The sequence below is a fragment of the Osmia bicornis genome, chromosome 3 (assembly GCF_907164935.1).
Source record: "Osmia bicornis bicornis chromosome 3, iOsmBic2.1, whole genome shotgun sequence".
NCBI lineage: Eukaryota > Metazoa > Arthropoda > Insecta > Hymenoptera > Megachilidae > Osmia > Osmia bicornis.
Genome location: NC_060218.1, coordinates 1,127,906 through 1,135,117, shown reverse-complemented (window position 1 = coordinate 1,135,117; position 7,212 = coordinate 1,127,906).

Below are 7,212 nucleotides of genomic sequence, written 5' to 3'. Positions count from 1 at the left end.
CCGTCGGTGCTGTTAGAATTATATCTCCATCATCCATTTCGTACCCTCCGATCGTGGGTCTGGTGTAAACGCATTTTTCTTCAGATACCAAAGACGGGGAGCGGCGTAAGTTATTTCTTCGGTTCGATGCTATGAAACTCGTCCACGATACCATTTCATCTTCAGTTTTGTTATATTTACGAGTAACTTTATGGAAACAAATCCTCGTTCAGAAATTAATCCATTAATATTTTTCTATTCAAATATTCATTCATTTAGAATATTAAAATTTCTCTGTTAGAGGAAGAAGTGGTAATGTGCATTGCTTCATAGAAATGGATCGTTTCGATCTGAATTCTATTCATCGGTATAGAAAGGCAAAAGTATTTGCGATTTACCTTTGCTCTGGACAATCGCATATATGTATATCCCGGCACGTGTAACAAGAGGCTGCCTTATCAACCAACCGGTACCATGTCCAATCAATTTTCAACGTGACGGCACACGCCGCTTTTGTGGTAATATCTATTATTCGGTGTCCCGAGACCGGCTGAATCCCACTCCCGCGCATCACACAGGCGATCTCCTCGTGACAATGGGTTCGTGAATGCTACGGGATCCCCGTGTCCCGACCCCTCGCTTTTTACATCAAAAAAAGCACGGATCGCTCGTAATTTCGACTCGACGCCGCTACTCTGTCGGCTTTCGAATGCGTGCTACCACACGCATTTTCTTAAAAGCCTTCTGTGGATGATGAACAAAAAACGCCTCACGATTGTGCTGTATCAAAGGAGAGTGAAATTTGAAAAGAAGGTAAACGAAGTATTGTATCTACTATTTTAGTAATATCTTTCCACTCTCTTCGATAATTCACCCTTGGATGGCGGACCATGGAGAATCTTTGAATTTTATTAGAGTAGTGGAATTTGGGAATTTATGAATTCTGCAATTCTCGAATTTTAGAAGCCTGGGATTCCTCAAATTTTGCATTTAGAAATTTCCCTAACCCCTAGAATTTCAGAATTTTAGAATAATAAACGAGCCAACACACATTTTTTAAACATCTTAAAGTCGCATGCCTAGTTATACCAATGAGAACGAGCCATTGATACCAGAATTGGATTCTCATAGTAGATAATCAAAGTCTGCTCGCGAATTTAGGGAGCGATCCAATTAACCGAATACCTGTTAAACGTAGAATCGTCGAGAATTAACCTTCGGCCGGGGACACTGGCTACGTTCGAAAGTCGAGGATGCCGAAAAGTCGAGTATCGTGGCAGCAGAAGAGGGAGGCGGGGGGTGTTGGAAAAAGGCAACCGGTAGAATTTCCGCTTTCCTGCATCTACGACCGTTGGCCAAGGCTAATAGGATTCGCGAAATTAATTACCTGCATTTGCATAAGCCCCCGTAAACGTTTTTCTTTTCTATCCTGCCTCCCTTGGCCCAGCCAAAGGGGGGTGGCAGAGGCGGACGAATAATTTTCACGGAGAAATTCGTGATTACGTTAACGATATCCTTTTCTCCGTTCCTCGTTCAACCCTCTGTCTTCGTTCAAACTATCTTTCTTTAACTCGAATCACTCCCGGCTATCTCTTTCCTTCGAACCAGCTACTGCGTTACGCCGTTGTGTTTACATCGTCAAGAACGACATTGTTCTCGTCGTCGTACCGCCTCGTCGGCTATGGGCATAGCGCGGCTAACGAGATTTGTCGTCCAGGATAATTAGATTATCCACACTCTGGACGAATGGCACGGTGGGAGGTGAATTCGCGTAGATAGGAAAACGAAGCATCTATACCGCAAGAACGACGAGCGCTGTAATGAGCTGAGCCACGTGTGTGATAATTTCATGAAAAAAAAGAAGAACTGATGAGAGACGCAAGTATTGCATACGCGAATTACGGTAGCACCATTGGCGTAACTATGCAGGAGCTAATGGGGCAGAGACACCCAAAAATATTAACAAATCCTTCACTATTCTAGATTTAGAATACACCAAAATTTCAGAAACCCGAAAAATTGAAAATTTCAAAATTCATAATAATATTCTTATTCGAAGATCCCAGGGAAAACCTAATTAGGTCCACCCCAATGGACAGTACAAATAGTCTTCATAGGAAGATTGACTACCATTCCCGCGGTCAAGTTCAGGTTACAAGATTTTCCTCGAAGGAGGTCAGCATCAGGGGGATATCCGCCTTTTCCGTTCCCGAGAGAATGGAAAGTGGCTGGTTGGTCGCGAGTGCAATTAACTGCAGCACGGACAAGCGAGTTCCGAGCACAGGACGCGGGAACTCTCGGTCGTAATTCGTAAGGTATTTCGTGCGGTTAGACGAAACTTGGTAAGTTTGGCGCGTGACACCTGCCGCACGTAATCAACCTGCCGAGTTAACTGGGTTTCTCGTGCTAACCAGTGAGCTTGTACGTGCCGCATTCCTTCTGCAACTGCAACGCCAGCCGACGCATATTGTCTCAATCTCGGCTGTTAGCCGGATGTCGCGTGGATTCATGCCCGATCGGCCAATGAAAAGGGTGGCGTGTGCCGCACGGAGGCCGCCTTCCATTTTCCTCCTACGAAAGCTACCGTCACAATTTCCTTCATTCCCTAATTGCCGGACCAATCAGACTGCCGAGAAACTTCTCGCGACGGTTTAAATTATAGTAAAATCTCGCTGGGGTTGCAGAAGCGAAAAATTCTTAGAAAGAGCTACATTTATACGAAAATTCATATGAAGAGAAACTCGGTCAATCGGCAATATAACGAGAGTCTACTGTATTGAATTATTGAAATATTGAAATACCGAAATATTAAACTATTGAACTATTGAAATACTTGGAATAATGTTAAATTCTTGTAGAAAACATTGAAACAGGGTAGAGAAGGATTGCCGGATAAAAATCGTCGAGCGGATAGAGGGATTTTTTCCGGGTTATTGGAACGACGCGTAGCACGAAGCCGCAAGCAAGCTTTTGTGGCATAAAATATTTCTACTCAGCGGAATCGTTGATCGAAAGAATTAATTCATTCGGCCGGGATCGTTCAATCCCTTCGAAATTCCATCTTTCTCCATCCTATCTGCGCGATGAACAGGCCGCACGAGTGCTCTCTGAAACGAATTTGGCGAGCTTAAGGTTTGATTTCATCGACTCCCTCCTACCCGCCCTCGATGGCTACGAACTGGCTGGCTTTTCATCCGAACCGCGTTCCCACGTAGCCGTGCAATTGATTTAAAAGTAGGATAGGTCATCGATTCACCATGATCTTTCAATCGGGATGGATAAAGGCAAGTCCCAACGAACTTCACGTGAGTCGATACTTTTCATGTTTATCGTCGAACCATAAGCGACCCGGCTTATGTTTCCCCATTGAAAATGTTACTTTGATGCACTGCAATGGGACACAATTTTTTATAAACTTTGACGTGTAAAATTGTTTTAAAGCTTGAACGATCAAGAAGCCATCTAGATCTTGCAATAGATTTTAACGATAGCCTATTGTAGTTTGAAATTTCTTACATGAAAAGGTAGAATTATTTAACGATTCGAAATAGCTGTACCGTTTAAAAGGGCTTTAAACTGTGAAGCGGAAAACGTGTCTTCCACTATCGCACCACCGTCTTTATCGTCTGGTCGGAGTGATTAACTTCCCTTTCATTAACGCAGTATTCGTGACCTTCGTCGTATCCAACGTGGTTCCTCTTCCTCGTCTCCGGCAGCGTTCTCCTGCATTCCTGTCGCATTTTAAACCGTCTCATCCTACCCTTATATCTCACCTTACCCTTTCTATGAAAGTCTGTCGAGGCTCGGGTTAATAATGTTCCCACAATTAATAATCGTGAAATTAATACCAAGCTACTGGAAATAAAGATGGATAGAGCGACGTACTCTCTCGTTTTCTTCATCGATGTTATTGACCACTAAACCTTATCTTTAGCTTCTTCTTCACTGGAAGAAAAAACGGACGATGAAAATTTAAAAATAAAAAATATTTTATTTGAAATTATTTTACAATTATCTTGACATATTAACTCGGATAATCCGTCGACATTTATTTATTATTTTTTTTTAATTAATACAGAAAATTTTAATTTATTGTTCATGATTATTTTCCAGTATTAATATTTTTACAATGACTGCATGTTAAATGTTAATTAAAAAAAGACCTATAAAGATAATGAATACTGCAGTAGTAGCTGCAGTTAATTAAATTTGATCCTGTAAATTGCTTTTTCAGAGAAACAGTATTATGAAAATTTTTAATTAATTCATCGCAGGAAGAACGTGTTTTTCCAAAAATTTTAATCAATGTATTCATTTACTTCTGCTATTCATTTAGCAGAAGTAAAATTGTAAATAAATGTTGATACGGTCTAACTGTATACCTTCGTAATTTTTATGAATTTGGAATTCTGAAATTTTGAAATTTAGAATCAGATAATCTTAAAATTTTAGAATTTTAGTATGATAAAGGGACCAATCCGTATTTCCAATAGGACCAACCCGAATTTTTGGGGGGCCAGGCCCACTTTGCTCTCTCTTTGAATACTTAGTTTCTTCTTTCCTTCTTGAAATTCACTTCCAGACCAGAACGCGTCTCCTCCGTTCGGAAGGTTGGATTAGAAGATGGAATTTAATGAGTTCCTTCGACATCCTCCGTGGTAGTTTGCCGATTTATTATTACTGTTTCTGCAGGACGCAAATTTGTTGGCCAGGTTAACGGTCTCTGAAGCCATGTCGAGGGGTAATTACGTCTTGAAGCACTTGTTGCTCTTGCTCTTGTTACATTTCTGCTCGTATTCTCTGCGGATGCGTTATATGCTTAACGGTGTCTTCGGGCAATCGGTATCGTGTCAAAGATATTAATTTAATCTTTATGATTTCAAGACCGTATAATTACACCGTAGATATTTATGTAGCTAACATGTATCCTAGTATGCTAGAAATGTACTGATAATATGTTGAAATTATGCAGGATGTATAATATGATGGTAGATATACACAAGTGGGCTTGAACCTGTTAATCACCCCTATTTGTCATAATTTACATTACAATATGTAATAATAATTTTTTCAATATGCTTTTTGAAAAATTGTTGGTGTGTATGTTTAATAATTTTTTAAAAATTAGAAGCTTAGAATTTATACAAAACTTAAAACAAAATATGAAATAATCGTCTAAATTTTATTTATATCGGTATTTCACTGAAATTTATTGCGTTTTATCGATATACGTTTTTGTATAGAAGTTCTTGTTTTACGATTTGATCAGCAATTCAATTTTTATTGCACGGACGAGCTTTCCATCCCCCACTCCCCCTGTCGTTTCACTTTTGCCTGGGTCCGATAAAAAGGAAATAACCGAGGGGTAATCAGCATCAAGATATCAGAACAAAATAAAATAAAATTCCTCCTCGACCGTTCCAATCAGTACGGGTATTCGCTTAGACTAAGCTTTATTCAGTGGACGATTTATACCTCAGTGCGGATATCGAATCCGAAGCTCAAGTCTAATTTCACCATTCAAACGAAAATCGTTCTGCGATATATACGATATATTTAATAATAATCGATTTTTACAATGTTATTTAACACAATTAAATTTACCGGGGATTTTTGTCATTCGTTTGCTTACGATTTCAGTTTAAAATTTAACTGAAGTTGCAAAATTTGTATGTTTAAGGAGGTAGATCTACAATTAATCTTACAGCCCGTAGATCTACGGCTTTCGGTCGTAACGTGTTAAATGGCATTCCACGTAACCTATATTTCAAAAAGTCGTCAACTTCGCCACAACTCACCCTATACATAACAGGATGAGCAAAAAGAAAGACGAAAGGAGAGACAAAAGTTGGTAAAAGAGGAGAAAAAGGAGGCCGTGTAACCCCCTGGCAACCACCCTTCGACAGTGGATGCACCTCTACGAGTATCAAGGAACACCAGCAGCCTCCCTCCAAAGCATGGAACGTGGCGCATGCTCATCCGGGAATCGAAGCCCGAGGAGGCACAACGTCACCGGCGAACCGACCGCCGGGTTCGTCAGTGAGTTTGGCGAACAGTTCGCGAACGGACGTGTTCCTGCTCGTCTCTTGGAGAACGTCCTCCAAGTATATAAACACACAAGAACAACAGCTAAATTCTTAGTGACCGCCTCTGCTGTTTACACGGCGGCCTAAATGGAGGCGAGCGATGCCAAAGACTGCGACTCACTTCCTGGTCCGCGCAGTTCCCCGGAAAGATTCTTCTCGTAGGTGATCCATACTTGGTCGTTTTATTTTCTCATCTTCTAATCAGATTTTGATCCATGCTCGTGTTGTTGACCTTGCAGACGACGCGTGCACCGGGACATCAAGGTCGTTCGCGATCAATGAGCCAGCTGCTGCCACGTGACGTTGCAGCAGCTCCGGTATAACTTAAAAAATCCCTTGATCCATATCCCTGACGATGTCAGGTCGTAACAGCTGGACGAAAACAGTACTTAAACTCGTTGCGTGATCGTGGTGGTGTGTTTACTGGTAACATTCGATGCGTTCGTTAAAGTGGTAAGACGTGCAAGTGCGATCTGTGGTAAGGAGACTCTGGAGACCGGAAGCAAGGTGACAAGAGGCAGAGAAAAACGCGATTCGTTCAAGTCGAGGATTTTCGTCAACGTGGCTGGTGAGTACGGTGCATTTATTATTAAACGGTTTCATGAGGTTAGGACGGGGCGATTCATGAATGAAAATGACCCGTGCTGAATAGGAAATGGAAAACATCAATCTTTTGTAAGGAGTTCGGCGAAAGAGCAACAAGTGTTGCTGATATCGTGGAGACAATCTTTTCCTATGAATTTGTAAACAACGTACACGCGTTTCTAGGGACCTTTTTTTTCGTAATCGTGACGTTGCGTTTAACAATGTTGGCGAGCTTCCATTGAAAAAAAAGTCGCGTGTTTAAATTGACGATTAAACGAAAATGCGACATTGTTAAACGTTAAAGGGCAATGCTTTTTGAAAAATTTCAAGCGTGCAGGGATTTTCGCGCTGTATTTTGTTTAAGCGCTTTATAGAGGGAAATAGAATTGTTCGTGCATAAAAGAAATTATTCGGGCGTAATTACTGAACTCGTTTCAAAAATAATAACGCTTTTGTTATAAAGTTGGCAAAGCGTTTCGTTTTCTTTTTATTAACTTATGGAATTGTGGGGTACGATTATAGAGTGGTGTTACGCGAACTATTAAGTAATTTTTGCTTCAAA